General features: G+C 30.7%; 1 protein-coding gene across 2 annotated transcripts in view; it reads left to right on the forward strand.

Annotated features, from left to right (window-relative positions):
* LOC139521751 (lachesin-like) overlaps window positions 1-20,355 on the forward strand; it is a 75,920-nt gene that overhangs the window by 20,118 nt on the left and 35,447 nt on the right. The window lies entirely within an intron of this gene.

Raw genomic sequence — 20,355 nt, forward strand, 5'->3', positions numbered from 1 at the left:
TCATGTTTTTGAACATTCAATTAAATAACAGAAATTTATAGATGGCTAAAACCAAGAATTATGATAGAATTTATTGCAAATCATGACATATTTCACAAAAAATAATGAATAGGAAGCAATTTTAAAATTAGAATGGATTAATGTCGTATCATACTACAACTGTATAGTTCAAATACAAATTTATTTTGTTTGAACATAGATGTCGTTTAATGAGAAATTCTTGATATTTACATTTATATCTCAAGACCTTATATATAAAAAGATTGTTTTTGAAAAAAAATAAGTATTCTTTAAGTGCAGTAACATGTTGAATTCGACTTTCAAATATTCAAATTCCTCTAATTTTCATTTTATTTCTGAACATAGTTTTGTATAATACAAATTCAGACGAAAGTGTCCAACCTCGTTTAGTGATAGACTTTTCGGAAACAAAGATTGATAAGTTTTATCTTATGATATTTAGATACGGATTATATAGCACAATGTTCTATCTAAGGGATGCTAGGGTATTGTTTCAAATGTATTACCACCTAATTTATTGAGAGTGTAAATAACACTTAAAAGGATAATGGAGTGAAATATTTTTATTTTGCATTCAATTCATTTAATTTTATAATAAAAAAGTAGCTTGTACTTGCTCCATGCAGTTATTATCAGCAAATTGATGAAACAATAGAACTTCATTTTGAAAAGTCTGGTACAAGAACATAGTTCAAAAATCTCGAAAATTTAAACATTATAAGTATCATCATAATAATGACAAAATTAGCGATTTTGATTAAGAATTTCTTTTAAAAAAACCTCCGCGTTTGTAACGTTGTAACTTAAAAAAAATTAAGAAGCCTATAGATCCTTCGTGTATCATGGAAAAGAGGATTCTCTCTAGACTAAATAACTGTTTCAGACTAAATATTCGTACTGACGTTAGTCAGCAGTAAAGAGTACATTAATCAAATTACGTAAGTTAACAATATATGCTATATCTTAAAGAATTGACTCGATAATTTAGTCCTCGATCAGGTTTAATGGATAATTTTTTTTATTATTTATATCTTGAAAATGCATTATATTGTCAGGCATCTACTTTATTATTTTCATCGTAAACTATTCAAATACTCATAACTGTAGAGTAAATGATTTAGTGTTGTCAAGTCCAGTTTGTAGTTCCCCATAAGTGTAAGAAACAAGCCATTTATCAATTTTGTAAGTAATCTAATGCCATGTTTTTGTCTTAGGTTCATGCTCTCTTTTAATGATTACTTTGATTTAAAACTGATTGTTATTTGAAGAAAGGGTTTGAGCTCATGTCGAATAGTTTTGCTGCAAATATAAAAGAGGTCATTTGAAAAGATTTCATCTAAAAGCAAGATTCTGATAAAATGTAAAAACAGCTGTCTTGATATTTTCTTCAGTCTACTAGAAAAATGATAATATGCAATCCCTTTTTGGTTTATGGTTTTTAAGCCAATGATCCAATCATGTTAATCTCGAAGATTTTCGGAATTCTAAACTATGTTAAGCATTTTTGCAAACGTGAAATTGACTTTTAACCTTCTGGCATCAAATTTATAGGTTTCTTTTTTATTAAAAAATTGGAAAAAGTTTTATTCAAATACTTTCTGTGTTCCTCTAGTATTTTCCCAGAAAGAACAAAATAAACCTAAATTTAAAAATTCAGTCCCTTTTGAACAGCCTTGACCTATTGACCTGTAATGGATAGGATTCGCCATGCCTAAATGTTCCTTCCACATAAGTGTCATTTGAGGAAAACAAATTATCTACAGCAAATCACCTTCCCCAAATAATATGATTTTTAGCAGCAACGACCTTGAACTTTGACTTAATTGTCCATAAAATTTGAAGCCTTGTTTTATTACCATACCAGTAGTCAGCACTTCTGTGTTGACATGAATTATCATTGATATGGTCATAATTATAAATTAACCGTTTACAAAACTTTGAATTTTTGAAATACTGAGGCTTTTCTACCTCAGGAATAGATTACCTTAGTTATATTTGGCAACACTTTTAGGAAGGTTTCATTTGGTCCACAATGACATTTTTTTTATTTGAGCGTCACTGATGAGTCTTTTGTAGACGAAAAGCGCGTCTGGTGCAAATATAAAATTGCTAGCCTGGTATCTATGATGAGTTTATTTCCATCCCTTTAATTATGTTGACAGCCATTACACGAGCCCATGTGCATTTTCGATTATTTACCTTGGGTTCGAGCATAACGGCAATTGTTTTTTCGCTGAGAAATATCACCTCAACTATATATTCTTCCTTATTTGAGCGAAAAGGGAAACATGTAGCCTAAATGAACTCGAATGAAAGCGATAATTCAATAAACAGAAAAATATATTTATCGTGGGTATTAATAAAAATATGAACAAAATCTTCAACTGTCTAGACTGATTGCAGCATAAAAGAAAACGTTAGATATGTAATTCTTGATTTATTGTTGTTTTAACGTTAATATGACTGTCTTTAAAATAAAAGGGAAAATGTTTAAGTTTATCAGGTAGGAAAAGGTTGATAAATGCATCTTTCTGCCTATTATATCGAAATAAATCAAATAAAGCGATTACTACTTAAGAGTTTATTCTTTATCTAATGCATATGGAGCGCTGTTTATGAATCTTTTTGGATATGGTCTTACCCAAAAGTTTAATCCTAGAATTTTACACAATTTACATTTCATTGTCTTTATTTCATTCCAAAAATATAAACAGAATTTTAAAATTTCTTTTAAGATTTTGTTTACTTATAATGGGGCAAGATTTCGAAACTGAAAGTTTGTGCGCATTTGTGATTATTTCTCTCTCGCACATTAGGCTGCACCAAAGCTAACTGGAAAATACAAACAGTGGTACTTAGAAAAACAGTGTACGAACACTAGGCCTAAAACCAAAACAACATGCTGATCCTTTTGGATATTCGTATTTAAAGACTATTAACGTAACGATTTCAACAAGTCTGATTTACAATACAAAGACTTTTAAGTAGAATTTCATAAGAATTAGATATACAAATTGTGAGATAACTCTCTGAGAATTAGTATGCTTTATAAAAAGGTCACTAAGTACTAATGGTAAGAACGACAACAATTATATTGACAGAGATAACGTCTACGACACCTCAACTCTATAAATTCACCTACGATGACTTAACAAGTAAATGATCGTATACAGTTATAATCTCTATTACTAACCTTTATTCACTTCAAGTCTTAATACCATATTACCATAACACAATGGGCCATTCCAGTTAATTTCTAACAGGTGGGGATGGATGGGAAGATTTTTGTTCATACTTATCAGAAAAAAACATCATAAAAAACTACCTATCAGATCTATAAATTAAGACCTATCAGGTGTAGAGTTTTTGTTCATATTGGGTGGATGGGCTTTCATGGGAAAAATTGACCTGTCAGAATTTTTTACTGCAAGGATTGTATCCATCAGAATTATAAATACAATACCAGATAATGCATGATACGAAACTGTTTATATTCCAAAGCAACCCTAAGATCTGAAATAGGTTTTTTGTTACCCATAGGAAGTAATTATTTTTAATTATTTACTGCTGCAATACCCTCAGAAATTTTTGCGTATAAGTGTATGTGTCAGATAAAAAAAAACTAAAATTTCACCCCTAAGGTGTATAAATTTTACACCCCTAAGAAAGAACTATCCATCCCCCTTTAGCAGATATTAACTGGAATGGCCCACTGTAACATATGCTCATTATAATTTGAAGCCAAGAATTCAAAACTTTAAAAAAAAAAAGAATATGATTTATTTCGGATATTATTTCATTGAAATTGGCTGTTATAAATTTTTGAAAATACTGTTGAATTAAGGAATTATTTATCAGCCGCATGCAAATCAATGGTTCCTTGACCGAATGTTTGTTTTATTTAATGTCGTTTTTGGTTTGCCCAGCTCTTCGATGTTTGTATACGGTTTTTGGACTTTTAATTGATTGGTCTTTAGCATCATAAATGAAACATTGGTTGACGAAATGCGCACCAAGTGCAGCAAAATTGGTGCTTTTCATATTATTTAGTGTAAACCAAAATGTACATGTTATAAAATTTATCTTTCCAAATATTATGTAAGTCAAACATCCAAACGAAACAACTCTTAAACTTGTTTATTTTTTTAATGATATTACCATAGGATATTGCTTTGGTACATACATTTTCATTCAAAATGTGTTAGTAATAATGAATATTGTTTCGTTTCAAAATAACTGTTTTTATATATGGTTATGGCCTCATAATTGTTGATTGAAATAGACGTTAGTTTTGATTTAAGTGAAAACTAGACAATTAAGCAATAATTTAATTCGATGGCTAATAATAGGTTTTTATTTTACCTGCGACCATCTATATTATATTCCGTCATCGTTATCTAATGATTTATTCAGTTTCATTTCATATGTTACATTATCAAACTGTTCTCGCCAAAAATAATGAGAAATTAACTTAAAATAACTAAAACTAATCAAAAATTGTAAAATTCAATTAACCAGACAACACTGCTTGTTATAAAAAAACGAGCAATTCCTTAAAAATAACGTCATTACGTTTTATGACCAGTGAACAGATATATATCATGTTCAAGAGGTGATATGTGTCCAAACTAACAATCGAGAGAACTAGGCAATATTCTCTTATAACCTTTTGAATACTGATGTATTTTGTAAATACCACTTATGAAAGTGTGATTCATCAGACTTATTAATCCTATTATCAAAAGAGATGCTAACTATTTGCTAGTAGTTAAACAGTAACACAACCTGAAGCGTACAAAGGGTAAAGAGTATAATTAAAGAAGGCTTATAAAAGCAGGTTCAACACAACCATTTTTTTCAATGTCCTGCACCAAGACATAGATATGGCAGTTGTTGTCAAATAGATAATTTCTATGTATGTTGGCGTTTGTTTTTGTTGCAGTTCAGTGTTTTTGTTATTCTGTTGGTTTCCTCTAATTTATGTGTTTCCCAAGTTTTTGGTTTGTGACCCAGAATTGCTTTGGTTTAATCGATTAATGACTATTAAACAGCGGTATACTACTGTTGTCTGTATTCGTGCGTTTTGGCAAAAACCACGACAGATAGGAAAAAAATTATATCCGTGTGCATATTCCCTAGTGTGGTAAAACATGAACAAAATTCACCAGATTAAAGAAAATACATCTACAATTTACTACCTATCAACCAATCAAAACCAAGGATACCTATTAGTATGACTTAATTGTTGTCATTACAAATGAAATAATACTTGGAGCATAATATAAATAATATATTTTCGCGTCGTGTATTACGGACTGTCGAAGACGGATTTACTTTTGCTATATGTTTCCGACGTAGTCGGTATAGTTTCGGTTTGTGTCCTTTGAACTTAAGGACGCTTAACTATGACAACAGAATACGCATGCTCGAAACACCTTTCTGTGATTGGACAAAATGCTGTCATGGTGGGTGATTTGGTTGTGTTTGAAAAAACGTCTCGTTAATCATATCGTGATGGAAAGCAAGTGAAAAACTATAAATATTTGAACTACAACTTACAAAGATTTATATTTTTATAAAAATAATTGTTTCTCCAATAGCTCTTTGCATCCGTGACAGCTGTTTATTCGGGACAATTATATAATTTTCAATGTAAACTTTGTTGTACGAACGTACACGACTTTTAGAACGCACCTACGCATGTGAGATTTCCGCGGGGTTTCGGTGAATGTAAACAGAAAGATACGAGAATACTGAACACAAACAGAGAAAACGTTATTTAAATGGTATCTTTGTGCTTCTGAAGGTTATCGAAATGATAGTTTTAAACATATACTCAAATTTAAATACGTCGGATATCTTTTTTAAAGATAGTTCTTGTTAGAAATAAGATGTGGTATACGTTTGCCAATGAATGATACAACTCTCTACTAGAGACAAAATGATGTAGAGGTGTTTATGATAGAAATGAGTTACTGCAATGAAATGTAGAATTAATTTACTTCAACTGCCAAATTCAAGACAATTTATTCTTACCATTTTTCTTCATTTTTTTTTGCAATCGGATATTACTTAATACGCTTTAGTGGTATAACACGTAGACTGTAAGCAACTATAGATCACAGTACTGTGTTCAATAAACAGCCAAACCCATACCGCATAGCAAGCTAAAAAACAACTAAAGAGCAGAAAACAACCAGAGGCCACCAATGGGTCCTCAACACAGACAGAAAATCCCGTACAAGGAAAAGGGATCCAGGCAGCTGACCCCTGAACAATTATAATGTATACTAGTTCAGCGATAATATATATTTTCTACACCAAAACTTTCCTTCAATAAACTTTGATTGATCTGATTCGTTGTTTTAACCGCGGTGTTTTCTTTCAATTGCAGTGATGCAGTTGATTTTTTTATTATGATTATTAAGAACAAACCGATCAATCATCCTCTCCAATATATATCTTTAATGATTACATAAAGCAAAAATTCATTCTGTCACGTATAAAATAAAACGACATTGATCTTTAGATGTATTGTTTAATTATTATGTATCTTTTACCTGGAGAAATCACGTTTCTACCATTTTGCGTAATTACTTGTTTTACCGATTGGTACAAACATTTTAAATTCAATCATTGGAATTATAAATTTCCTGTATTTTTCTTCAACTCATTAAATCTAAATTAACCTGGTTACTGTAAATCTTTCCGTAAAACATTTAATGGTCATCCGGGGAAATAGATATTGACAATAGTTTCTGATGTAAAATCAGAGATAATTGACTAAATCACTTTGCCATGTTTATCAAATAAATGTTTATATATATCTAGTGTAAACGAGATGTTGTAGTTTGTTCTTGCATTAGTTAAACAACCTGATGTACACTATCCACGAAACACTGATTTGTTGTGGTACTGTATATAGTCACTGTTCTATCTACAAAATGTGGGTACTGACTATCGACAGTGATTTGTTTTAGTATTGTGAATCGGCACTGGTCTATAAGATAAGATAAAATAAGATAAGATATATTTTATTTCCAATAGTGGACCCATTACGAGCATAATCAGTACATTGGTTTTTTTATCACACAATTGCAATAAACAATAAACAAAAATAGAAATACGTTTGACAAAAAACATGAAATATAGATTGAGTTAATAGTACATGTAGTCACATGTATATCAAAACCTGTATGTTTAGTGATTATTGACCATGCACTAGAAGCAGCATGACATCCATATTATATCTTTATTGATAAATGTATATCGGCAGTGGTCTATGTTGTTAATGTAAATCGTCACTGGTCTTTGTTGAAATGTAAGTCGGCACTGGTCTTTGTTGAAATGTAAGTCGGCACTGGTCTTTGTTGAAATGTAAGTCGGCACTGGTCTATGTTGATAATGTATACCGGCACTGGTGTTTACTGGTACTTGTTTTTATTGGTACTGTATATCGTCATAACGAGTCGACACATAATAGATGACGCTTCAGATGATCGGAATCTTTTAATCGAAACATGGAAAGGGTAAACAATCATCAAAGAGTATAATTTACTCATGCGCTCTTCTGAATTAATTTTCCTTAAGATACTCTCAGATCAGGAAGTTTATGTACCTAAGACGGCAAAATATACCTGGAGAGAGTTATACAGTAAAATTGGACATAATGAATAGAATTCTGTTCGAGTGCTTATACGGGCGTTACCATAGCAGCTAAATATTTATTGATTTTCAGTACATGTATATGTATAAACAAGACTACCGAATGGGTGAATGTTTTGACCATGAATAACATTTAAACAGTGATTAAATTGAAACATCAAAAAATTAATGAACGCACTGAAAACTATCAATAAATAATTATTGCTGCTATAATCACGAACGAATATTTTACTTTATCAATATTTCAACAAATACCAACGAAAGATAGGGTCAATATATTTGTTGACAATACGTGTATAAAAGATGTAGTATGTTCTTTTCATCATTTACCCCGAATGTAACCTACCGAATTAGACTCATCATCGGGTTTGTACTTGCATGATCAACAATACGGGTGCCATGTTTGGAGCAGCATCTAAGATCACCACTGGTTCAGTGGGGTTTGTGTTGCTCAGTCTACATTGTGTTTTGTATACAGTTGTTGCTGGTCTTTGGATCTTTCTCTTTTTTGTTGTCATGGTGTTGTCAGTTTGAGTTTGAATTTCCCTTTGGTATCGTCCGCCTGGTTTTTTCTAGGAAGCCTAAACTAGTAATGGTTGATTTCATTGTTGGAAAATTAAAAAAGAAAATAACATTACACCATTGTTTCAATATTCACTGACTCTTTAAAAGCTATCAACAAGAATGCTTAAAACTTCAAAACGACAATAAGTTCTGGAAATTTGTAGAAAAAAAGAGTTAAACATGCTAATCCGAATGTTACAGAAAGTTAGGAATCTGATGTTCAGTAGTTGTCGTTTGTTGGTGTGGTTCATAAGTGTTTCTCGTATAGGAAGCTATATATACTAGACCGTTTGTTTTCCCGTTTGAATGATTTTACACAGGTAATTGTGTGGGCCCTTTATAATTAGCTATTCGGCGTGAGCCAGGGCTCCGTGTTTAAGACCGTACGTTGACCTATAATGGTTTACTACTACAAAGTGTTCCTTGGATGGAGAGTTGTCTCATTGGCACTCATACCACATCTTCTTATAGTTATTAACACCTGTACGACAGTTGCAAATATAACAAAAGTTTTTGTACAACAGCAAAAAGCCTATTTGATCTTATTTATATGATAAATATTCACATTTACAAAAAAAAGAAGTTTTTAACTATATTCTAGAACAACAAGACCATACACATCTTTTAATAAACATATAGAATGGTAATAAGAAATTTAAAATAAATTACAATTTTCACTATTGTTTCTTAAATTTTCTTATAGGTGTAGAATCCCGTAAGTATTGTGTATGCTTTTTTGCTAATTGCATGAGACAGAAATCTTGTTTAGTTTGCATGTAAACAGCATTTCATTACCGTTCGCAATTAAATCCAATTCGCAAAAATTAACTTTTTTTTTAAAACTAAGTATTTATCATTCTAGCGTTATGAGTACGACCACCATGTGAAAAAGTGTTCTATAAATTTGCTACGGACAATATATTTGCGTAAAAAAACGCACATAAACCTCAATTTTTCCAAGTTAACTATTGGTATTAACCAGCCTTTATATCAAACTAATCACTAAAAGTTTATTAGTTATACTTGTAATAAACTCTTTTGCAATAACCGTAAAATTTTCAAATTACCACCCATCGTTTACACAAATTAATTAAAAATGCAGAAAGCCACCTGCTGCAATGTTATATATCTTACATCATGTTATCCTCGGTAAAGTTTGGAAATGTAATAACGAACGAATACACTGGCGGCTTTTTGAGCATTCTAACAATATAGGGGAACTATAGAATTATCACTTAACATGAAAAACATCATGACAATGTTTAACTTATCTATATACATACACACATAATGACATTGTTCCAGAGTTCACAATCCTGTTTATGTAAAATTATGTTATTTCTGTCGATATTCAAAGTTAGTTTCAAGTTTTATTTTTTTTTCTACCTTAAAGATTCAAACATTGGTACATGCATACTATAAACTAAAACACTTCTTGTGTTTTTTTCGTGTCTACATAGTGCAAACAAATTACATAATAGTTGAGAGAAAATTAAAAGCATTCGTTTAACACATTTAAACAAGATGTTATATGTTTAAAGAAGACATCCAAATCAAAACTAACGTAATATTGTAAACAACTGCTAACACAGTTTAACAAGACTTTGCAATTTTAAAACAATGCTACATAGGAATCATACAATTCACGAGTATTACTATTAGATGACTGAAAGTGAGATTGTAAGGTAACAACAACTTCCTATCATTATTGAAAAAACCTGTCCATTCTAATAAGATCTAATACGTAATGGTATTCATCACCTCAATTATTTTATTACAACTTCGACAGATGATTTAATTGTCCATATCATTTGATCTGTCATGAGTGAAACTTTGTGCACTTACTTAGAGAAAGTGGTTTAAAAATGTTTTCTGTATGCTTGAAGTAAAAATTTCAAACAGAATCATACTGATCAAGGACCTCTTACCGTCATCTGGCAAATAATAGACCACTGGGTGTCGACATGCTGCTTCCGTTTATCTGACTAAAATAATTTAAAAGGGGATGTGTTTTTATTTCTTGCAAGACGAATATCTACCAAACCCCAAAAGAGACCAAATTTTGAACACTTACAGGTCCGTATAACCTTCCTACACGAGAACAATCTAGTGAGGTATTAACTAAAACATCAAGATAATTTAAAAAAAAAACCGGCCCAAAATTATGACAAACAGCATCCAACGTCATTTACAGATTACTTGATTACAGGCTCCTAATTTGGGACAGACACATAGACAATGTGGCAAGGATCAAACATGTTTGTTAGTGCTAAAACCTCCTTCTAGCATGTTCACTTCATCATCGAGTAAACATTCTGTAAACATTTCGAAAAAAAGAAAATTTTATATTTTGTTTGTCGTACTTTTTTGTTTTTAACAACCTAATATTGGAAACTTAACCTTTTTAACGCAATCATATACATATTTCAAACATAAATGTAATGCAGTTCAGTCAAGTTATGTTGTTTATTTCAAGTGACATATATATTTTCTTTAAAAAGTCAGATACAAAAAGAAGGAGTGTAATATGACAATACTAATATACAAATATAGCGTTACAAATCATAAGAACGGGGATCCTTTTATGTACAAGCGCAATCGATCGATCTTGAACACTATACTTTTCTGCTGAAGTTTTCAAAGAATGTTATCATAGGAAGCTATGTAAAATGAAATGAAACATGACCCAAATAAAGAATCAGCATAGCTCACTCACAAACTTAATACTAGGGATAAAACGAAATATTACACATCTTCTACTTGAGACAAAGCGACACTTGATTCGTTAATGTTTTAAACTAGCATCACTTCATATATAGGTTGACAGTAGATGGATAGACTGATTTGCGTTATATCTAAATCTTCAACCGACATTCAGCATTCAGGACTATAGACTCCTAGAGATTGTCTTAGATAAATATACAGATAAACTTTTGTAAATTTTGAATTTTCTTTCTACTCTAATTCAAAACTAATAGTAATAAGAATTTGTGTTCGCATTGCGTTTGACCATTCATCTATCTATAAGTTATAATTGAGATTGTATACAGTCACGAATCACTTATGGACTTGTAATATCTACCCTGACATCGAGTAAGTTCAACCAGAAAATGATAAATAACCAAAACGAATGCTTATCTGACAAAATAAAATATCTTAATATGGCAACAATTAGATATTGACAATTAATTATCGTTGGAGCATTCTTATTAACTATAATCAGGCATCCAAGGGAGAACTCGCCTTATGCCATATCTACCAATTGATTTTCCAACAATTGTAACATATTAATTGCATGATATGTTATCCGAGGGAAAGTCCATACATCACGCAAATCATCAATCTTTGGAAGAAAACTTTCTTATAAATACAACTTGGGTTCTGGAGGTAACGTCTATTCGTTCTATGATGTGAAAAATGTAAAAATTATTCCGCAAACCTTGTTGAAAGCAATAAAAGAAACGATCACATTTATATTAATTGAAAATTTCAGAGTTTTGTCGATTGAATGCAGCGGATTTTCCATCTAGTGAACTTTAATGATTGTAGTATTCTTTGTTAAATTAAATAATTTGTACTTTTGTAGTGGAGTCACTAATCTACTAAAGGACGTTTTCAAGTAACCATACAAACTTCACTTATAGGTATATTGGTACACCACAGTTAAGGAAACAGAGTGCAATTCTATGATATTTTTCAACTTTTCATTTGAATGTGCATCAAAATCGAAACATTTTATTTCATAAACAAAGATAAAACAAATCATACAAAACATTAAAATTATATATAGATCGTCTATCCAACATTGAACTTTGTTCTTGTTTATCCGAGGTAGGTCTGATGGCTTACCATCTGTGTTAGGTTTGGTCCAAAAATAGGCAATCTGACGTCAGAGCAATTTTGGGTTGTTGACGAGTATGTAAAAAAAGGTTGATGCTTATGTTTGGAACTCCACGTATCAGAAGTTACTACAGTAAATGAATGAAACGTCTCCGCAGTTCCCCCCGAAGTTTAACAAACATAAGGGCAAAACGAAAAAAGCATAAACAAAACAAAAAAGTTAATAAATAATCATGTGATCTGGGTTACCTCTTAAGATTTTAAATCAACTACTGTACTCCTGTATACTGTATTACATATTTCGTTTCTAGTCTTTATAACATGAACTAATACCCTTCTCATCAAACGATATATACTGTTTCTTCTTCCATTTAGCTTTCTTTTATTTGACTGTTTTATAGTCATAATCACATAATTCACAATACTATAATACCTTCCTATATAACTTATTAATAAGACAACCTTTTCTCAATGACCATGTTCCGTGTTTTATGTCTACAATCAATACTTTATTACCCCCTAAATATCATAATTTGTAAAGTAATATTAGTTCCTAAGAAGTGATAATGCAGGAGAATGTCAGTTTCATATTTAGCACATTGTATAAGAAATACTATCTCTTAATTGTAATCTATGGCAGACTAGAAATTATTTAACAACTTACGATTGACATTTTGTCATGCTTTTCCATTATGATGCTTTATTTAGAGAAATATAATACCTTACTAAATTCATAAACAAAGAATATCATAGAACATTAATAGCAAAAGGTGTTATTGTCTCGCACTAAATTTTTATAAGGTGTAGTTATAACTTAATTAAGATTACCAGACGAATTCATTTTAGACGGTCATGCAAGACGATTTTGTGGTAAGTTATTCCTATTGAAGTTTTGATATGTCTAAAAAATGCAAGATTTATGGCTTTAATGATACAACCATTAACAGGTATCAATTACAAACAAAAAAAATATTCTGAAAGATAAAATCCTATAGAACATTGTTAAATCGGACGCCAAAATTATTGGTCTGAATTTGTGTTCTGTTTCTTTACATTTGTTGTGGTTTTGTTATTTCTGTCCTTTTTTCCTTGCAATGTTTTATAGATAATCCTTTATATTGGATGTGCTGGTCCTTTGTAACTGTTCTGTCTCGATCGAGGACTATGTTAAATCTCAGATATCTCTTTAAGGTGATATCTATAATATGACAGTAAAAGAGGGACGAAAGATACCAGAGGGATAGTCAAACTCATAAATAGACAATAAACTGACAACGCCATGTCTAAAAATGAAAAAGACAAACAGACAAACAATAGTACACATAACACAACATAGAAAACTAAAGAGTAAACAACACGAACCCCACCAAAAACTAAGGATGATCTCAGGTGCCCCGGAAGGGTAAACACATGCTCCACATGTGGCAAACACGTCTAATCTCTCAGAACATTTTTTTATTTATTTTTATATTTAGTGTTGAAATTTTACATGTTATATCTTTAATTTGGTATTATATAATGTTAAATCTCTGGATTTAGTTTTTCATCTACAGTCAATGATTATGATGGTCTCATGTAGTAAGTTTCTGTTTCAATTTGTCTTTATTCGTTTAACATCGTATATCCTTATTATTTTCATTTCTCTGGATTGTATATGTACAAAATTCATATTTAGTGTTTAAAACACCAGCAATAGATTTAAGATCGTTTTATGTCATCAAAACAACATACTCTCCATGCGTGAATATGTCTTGTCTGTATGGCAATGTTATCTGTTCATATGTTATATTTGTTTAAGTCATTTATCATTCTTTATTGACTCCTTTAGTTATCTGATTCTCATAGTTAAAAAGTAATTATTGTGCAATATGGACTGTAACGATAATAAAAATATAAGTGGCGGGAGAACTGTTGTCTTTCTGAAATGCAATTGACTGCAATAGTATTAATAAAAGAAGATGTGGGGAAAACATCGACGAGACACCAACCCAACAACGCAATTATACTTAAGATGACACACAAATAAAGAATATTGCTCCGACATTAAATTTTGATATTCTATAATTTTTTGTTGTAGTCTTGTGCTACGGTTCTGTTGTCGTTGTCTCTTTATATTATTTGGTTTCCGTGCGAGAACTTTTGATCTTAACATTGAACTTTGGAGTAAGTTTTTTGTACTCATACTCCAAAATCAACCAATCAAAATGCTGGATTTCATGTTTCGAGCATGACATTTATGCGTCAAGCACTGAGTATAGTTATATGACATCGACCCCAGATTTCCATACAGCTGAGACATATAACTCTCTAAGGTTTTTACAAATCACTGAAGATATGCACCTGACGTTATGTTCATATTGGATAATTTCACAGATTTTCTAGATAGTGAAACTTACCTTTTTCAGTCGCATAAACATTTGTGACATCAATCAGTTTTTACAGTTTTCAGATTTTCAAGAATGTTTTGTGTATTCAAGTGTTTTTGTAGATTTTCTAAATGGTAAAATCTAATTAACTTTTTTCCGTTTTCGTTAAAGAGCATCCATATATTTAAACGATTTTGTTTATTTTAGCTTATAATTCTGTTAAATTATAGTTTCATAAGTTTTGCTAATTTGTAAATAAAATAATAGTACAACCTGACTTATGTAATCTTTGCAATGTTCTTCACAGTTGGTTACTTTTTATTTGGTTCCTTTTGACAATAGTGTTTCAATTATATATCAATAGAATTTTGGTAGCTTTCAACCAAAAAGGTAACTTAAATCACGTTTTCTTTAAATAGGTACTTGCTCTAGTAGGTTGGGTCCAAAATATTCTGCTTTTAACATTTTACTGTGCCAAGTAAATCAGTTGACCCCAGCATAACTTAAAGTACTTGCAGTCGTATCATGATGTTCGAGCGTAGCTCTTAATCACTTAGATTATGATTAATAGATTTGTGGTATCGGCAAACCGTCTACTTCTATATTTAAAGTAAAAAAAAAGTCAGTAAATAAAATCATAAGAGCGAAGCAGATAACCGTTTGATCCGTTTTTCCGTATTTTTTGCTCTGTAAAAGTACAGAGTCCGGAATAAAAATTAAGGGTACCTTAAACGAACGTTTAGTTGTTATCACAGAGAACTCTACCAATACACTCAGTTTCAATGACATTGCTAATGCGAAATACACAAAAACTATAATCACCAGTTCAAGAAAATCATATAAATATTTGTTATCAAACAGAAGTTCAAAGACATAGTTTGTGTTTGTAATATCTAATTAATTAAAGAGTAGTCGGAAGAAAAATGAATGAAATAGTTTATTGATTTCCTCTTTAAGTCTTTTATGTTAGCTATTGACCATATAATTCATTACTGCCATAACAATTATATTGATACTTGAAGGAAATAGTCTCAAATAAACCTAGCATATTCACGAGTTATTACTGTAACAGATAGGATTTGTAACAAATGCATTGTACATGTCGGGTTTATTTGAAGTTCTTTCATCATGTAAAATCGTTCAGTATTATGTTGTGTACTTTACTCTGACGGAGATTTTATGTATTTTTATGAAATGTGAATACATACTTGAGTATTCTTTAAGTTTATATATGTTTGTTATGTCTGGGTTAATTTGTGTCAAAATTCTTTATGATCAAAGAAGTTGGATACTTCATGATCTTTGATGAAAATGTAAATAAGGGCTTTGACATAAGCACGCAGACATTGACGTAAAGACCTTATAAAGACATTAGACCGTTTTCCCGTTTGAATGGTTTTACACTAGTAATTTTGGGGCCCTTTATAGCTTGTTGTTCGGTGTGAGACAAGGCTCCGTGTTGAAGGCCGTACATTGACCTATAATGGTTTACTTTTTTTAAATTGTTATTTGGATGGAGAGTTGTTTCATTGGCACTCACGCCACATCTTCCTATATCTATTATAATATCTTTTAATCTTATTGTGTTGTTTGAATGCTGTGTCGTTAATATAGGGTTATTGACTTGCTGCTTCTGTTTTGGCCCTGTTATAGATTTGAGGTTAGCTGTATTGGACCCGAGACTCGAATGAAGCTGATCGAGAATATATAACAGGGCCAAAACAGGAACAGCCAGTTCATAACACTTTTATTGAATGATTTTAATAAAAATTAAAACCGGAAGTGAACGTCCCGTATTAGCTCATGGGCCAATGCGGCTTTTTCAGTATTGGCCCTGTTTTTTCCGTTTCAAAACTTTAAGACGTTACAAAACATTGAACATCATTTAACCTGTTTATTTTATGATTTCAAGTTTGAAAAAATATAATACAAAAAGTAAAATATATTTGATCAGCCCTAATACTTATGATAGCAAAAAATAACTAAGTAGGTCATTGGCCTTATTTACATATCAATTGTAAGTAGTTCCTTATTATTATTATAAAAAGAAAATTTCAAACAATAAACTTGTTATCAGAACTTTTGAATTTGGATGATGATCAGATCCGTTTATGTTTTGCGTGTGAAACATATTACATATTGTGCAAAACGCGCGTGTGGAACGAAATTATGTAACATATATGCTTGCGATAAGAGTTTAACTTGAATAGTTCTTACTTTATTTTATGGTTTAAAAAATTGAAATACTGAATAAAAATAGGATATCTAATATGAAAATATGGATAACGACGGGAGGTACTTTCAACATTCAAAGGTCTAGTACATGTGATGTTGTCTAATGAATTAATGCACTGTCTCCTTTCTCATCAATTGCTATACAACCAGAGTATCATCGTATATCAAAGTAGCGAGCACTGTTTCTTGCTTTCTTCTTTTTCTGGAAAACAAAGAATGCACAAACACAAACTTGAAAACAAAAGCTTTATATTAGCTATCTCAATGATTGATTTTATAAAGTCAGTTGTTTGTTTACCTTTTTTGCAAGTTTATACCCCTTTTGTTTTCAAGTTTGTGTTTGTGCATTCTTTGATTTCCAGTTTATGCATCCTTAGTTTTCGAGTTTATGTCCTTTTGTTTTCTTGTTTATGCCCCTACTATGTTTTGGGTTGTGCATTCTTTTTGTTCCAGTATATGCAATACTTTGGTTTGAATTATTCTAAACTTTTGATTTCGAACGTACTTGAAAAGGTTACAAAATGTATTACTGAAGCATGTCTGATATGTACACTGACATTTGAATATTTGTTTTTCATAACCCATTTTCAATTTTGAAAGCTCTTAGTCTTTTTCTGTTTGCAAGGTTATGGTCTTTTAATTACATTAACAAACAAAATAATGTTTGGGGGTGGGGGATCTGACAATATGAGCTTTTCTAGAACAAAAATGTCTTACCTAATAGATAAAACTGTTAAACATTATTCAATTTAATGTTTTAGGAATCATAAAGATTGTAAATTTGGAATTTAAAGAACTTCATTGATGAGAATTAATAAGAAACCGATGGATATAAATACCTGACTGTAACAACACTGAAATCTGTCAACTGAATCTGAAGCTCACCTCGTGCGATGTTAAAACAATTGTTATAGAGTTTTATAGCAGACCATTTAGTCTTCGGATAGTCATTATTCATCCTTAGAATCAGTCATTTATTTGGTTTAAATCCCATCTATCAGCTTAAATGGGTATAATTGACAGGAATAAAACTATTCCTTAGAAAATCTACACGCAATAAAATATCGGAGGTCTGGCTTCTGTCAATGCACTTGTCCTTTACAGAAATAGAAGGGAACATGTTTATGTTTTGTTTAAGGGATTTAAAAAAATAAATAAGTTAATTAAAATTTGGATGTTTGTATGAAAAAGATTTAACAGTTTTTCATAAAAAACTTTTCTTTATTGGTTTTATATAATAGACTATGAACTAACTTAATAAGGTAACATCCCTCAGACAAAACTGACCTTTGACGTTTTCGCTTTATACTCCAACTGTTCTTTTTGTGCAGTCAAAACGACTTTCCTTACTGACGTCTAAGGCTTCAACCTCAAGATTGTTGAACCCTACAAAAAGCTTTTTATTTGTTTCAGTTTTAAGAGTTGTAGTATATTTGAAACGAGCATACGTTGTCTAAAAGCATAAATTGTATTCGTACGGGACTCGAAACATGATAGAAATGTTCAACACAACCTCGTATTCTATCTGTGCGCTAGTTTAATACACATGCATTTTATTTTTTGAGACAAGACATTGTTTTTCTATATTGATGTTCTTTTGGTTTTCTTTCTTTTAATATCATTCACATTTTTCAGATACTGGTAAAAGTAGAAAACCATTTCTTTAGAAACTTTTGTATGTATGCGATTTAAATTGAACGTGTCTATACATTAAAAAGTATTAATTAAGTTTTTGAGAAGTATAAAACCAAAAATATAATTCATATATACTTGAGAGAATTAAACAAATAGAAAAATGATGAACGATCAAAAAGACTATTCATAAAGTACACGAGTAATGAAGTCGGTTTCTCGGATCAATTAAATCATTTGAAAATAATCAGAAACGCAGGTTAAATCTTCAAAGAACAAATATTTAAAATTGGAGAAATGTTCGATTCGTATTTGTACCACGATTATCTATATACTTAACTCTCCAACTGAAAATGAAATGTCGATAATTTGTGAAATCTATACTAAACATCTGGCTAATTCAGAGGTTAGTTTATACTTTGCAAATATAATAAAACACTACGTTTTACACATAGAATACAGAAAATCTAACGGGTCTGTCTAAATATTTGATTATTTGAGATTATGATATCCGTCAAAATGAAGTGCAGTTTAAATAATATTCTTTGAATAAGATTGAAAACATTGACTTGTTGCTTTGTTCTGGTTTTCCGTATAGCACGATCTTGAAATTAAGACGAATCACAGGGCATTACTTTCCTACTTGAAAAATTACATGCAAGAAAGTTGGTATATGTATATGTTTTTAACAGAATCACAAGACACTGGAATTATTTAGCACCATATACTTATGTCTGGACATTAGTGATCGAAACCAAATTTAAGAAGTCCGAAAGTCATATATCTTGATCAGAAATAAATATAAAATTGCACAGGACGCAAAAAATCAGACATTTGCGTCTTGAGTTTATATAAGAATTACGGTGTAATACCACCAAATCATGGTACGTCACATCCGGTTGTATACGAAAGTAGGTCGAAAAAAATATTCCCTTGAATTTGACAGTTGTAGGTAATTAATCCTACGTTTTGTTGCAGTAAAACCATTTCTGTGTCATAAACATATGTCTTGGGTATTTCAAAACACCATTATTTTTTATTTGGGATTTCTATAGAAAATTTTGTAATCTTGAGGTTACATGGTGACTAAACCTTGTACACAGATAAAATAAGGGGAGCAATTTGATTGGTTAACTTCCAATGATGGTTATTTTCTTATATGCAATGAAATGTTATGTGAATTTTTTTCTATAGAACTGCACAGGATAAAACTTTACTCATGCCAAGTTTTTCTTTATTTGAAACAAGGATAAATTCTACACATTTTTTTGAAAAGTGCAACAAAGACTAAGAGGGGAAAATCAATGGTGGTATTACACCTATTAAACCAAGTTTTGACTACAATCCAAATGAGGTCATAGTATATAGCGATGCACATGTCTCTCTGTGAACTCAAGTTTTCGGATGAAAATCATGCTTGACCAAAGCTTAAGAAATATAAACACATTAGTGCCATATACCATAAAAAACCAAGTCAGGTTCGATTTTTAACGATTTAGGCATTTACCAAAAACAGAAGTTTCATATTTTAAAAATTAATTTATTTAAGTTTCCGAATGGTAGTTAAAGTACCGTTAAGGCTTGACAAATTCTTTTGAAATTTAAACAAACTTTCATGAATCAAAAAATATAGGTCAATTTCGATTCTTGAAATGTGCAACATTGAATAGTCGCGCTTAGGGTTGGTTGTCTACGATCAGAAGAACACTAATTTCTAGTTTTGTGAACTAAATTTTTAAGTATCTATATCAAAATAATTGTACAGATCACATGGTCTTATATATTATTACTGATTTACGGTCCACTAGCAATGACATTAATAGAAAAGAAAACAATTAGGAAAACAAGATACTAGAAAAACAAAGCAAAACAGTTATTCTCATTACACTTTTTGTCTAAAATACCAGTAAAGATTTAACAAAGAGAATCGAAGTCACACTTTTATAGAGTATTCTTATTTTAATGAGACTGTTGCTTTTTTTGTTTGATAAAGTAAGTCAGTTGATTATTGAATATCGAGTATAGATAGACC

Source organism: Mytilus edulis, chromosome 4, assembly GCF_963676685.1.
Source record: "Mytilus edulis chromosome 4, xbMytEdul2.2, whole genome shotgun sequence".
NCBI classification, from domain to species: Eukaryota; Metazoa; Mollusca; class Bivalvia; order Mytilida; family Mytilidae; genus Mytilus; species Mytilus edulis.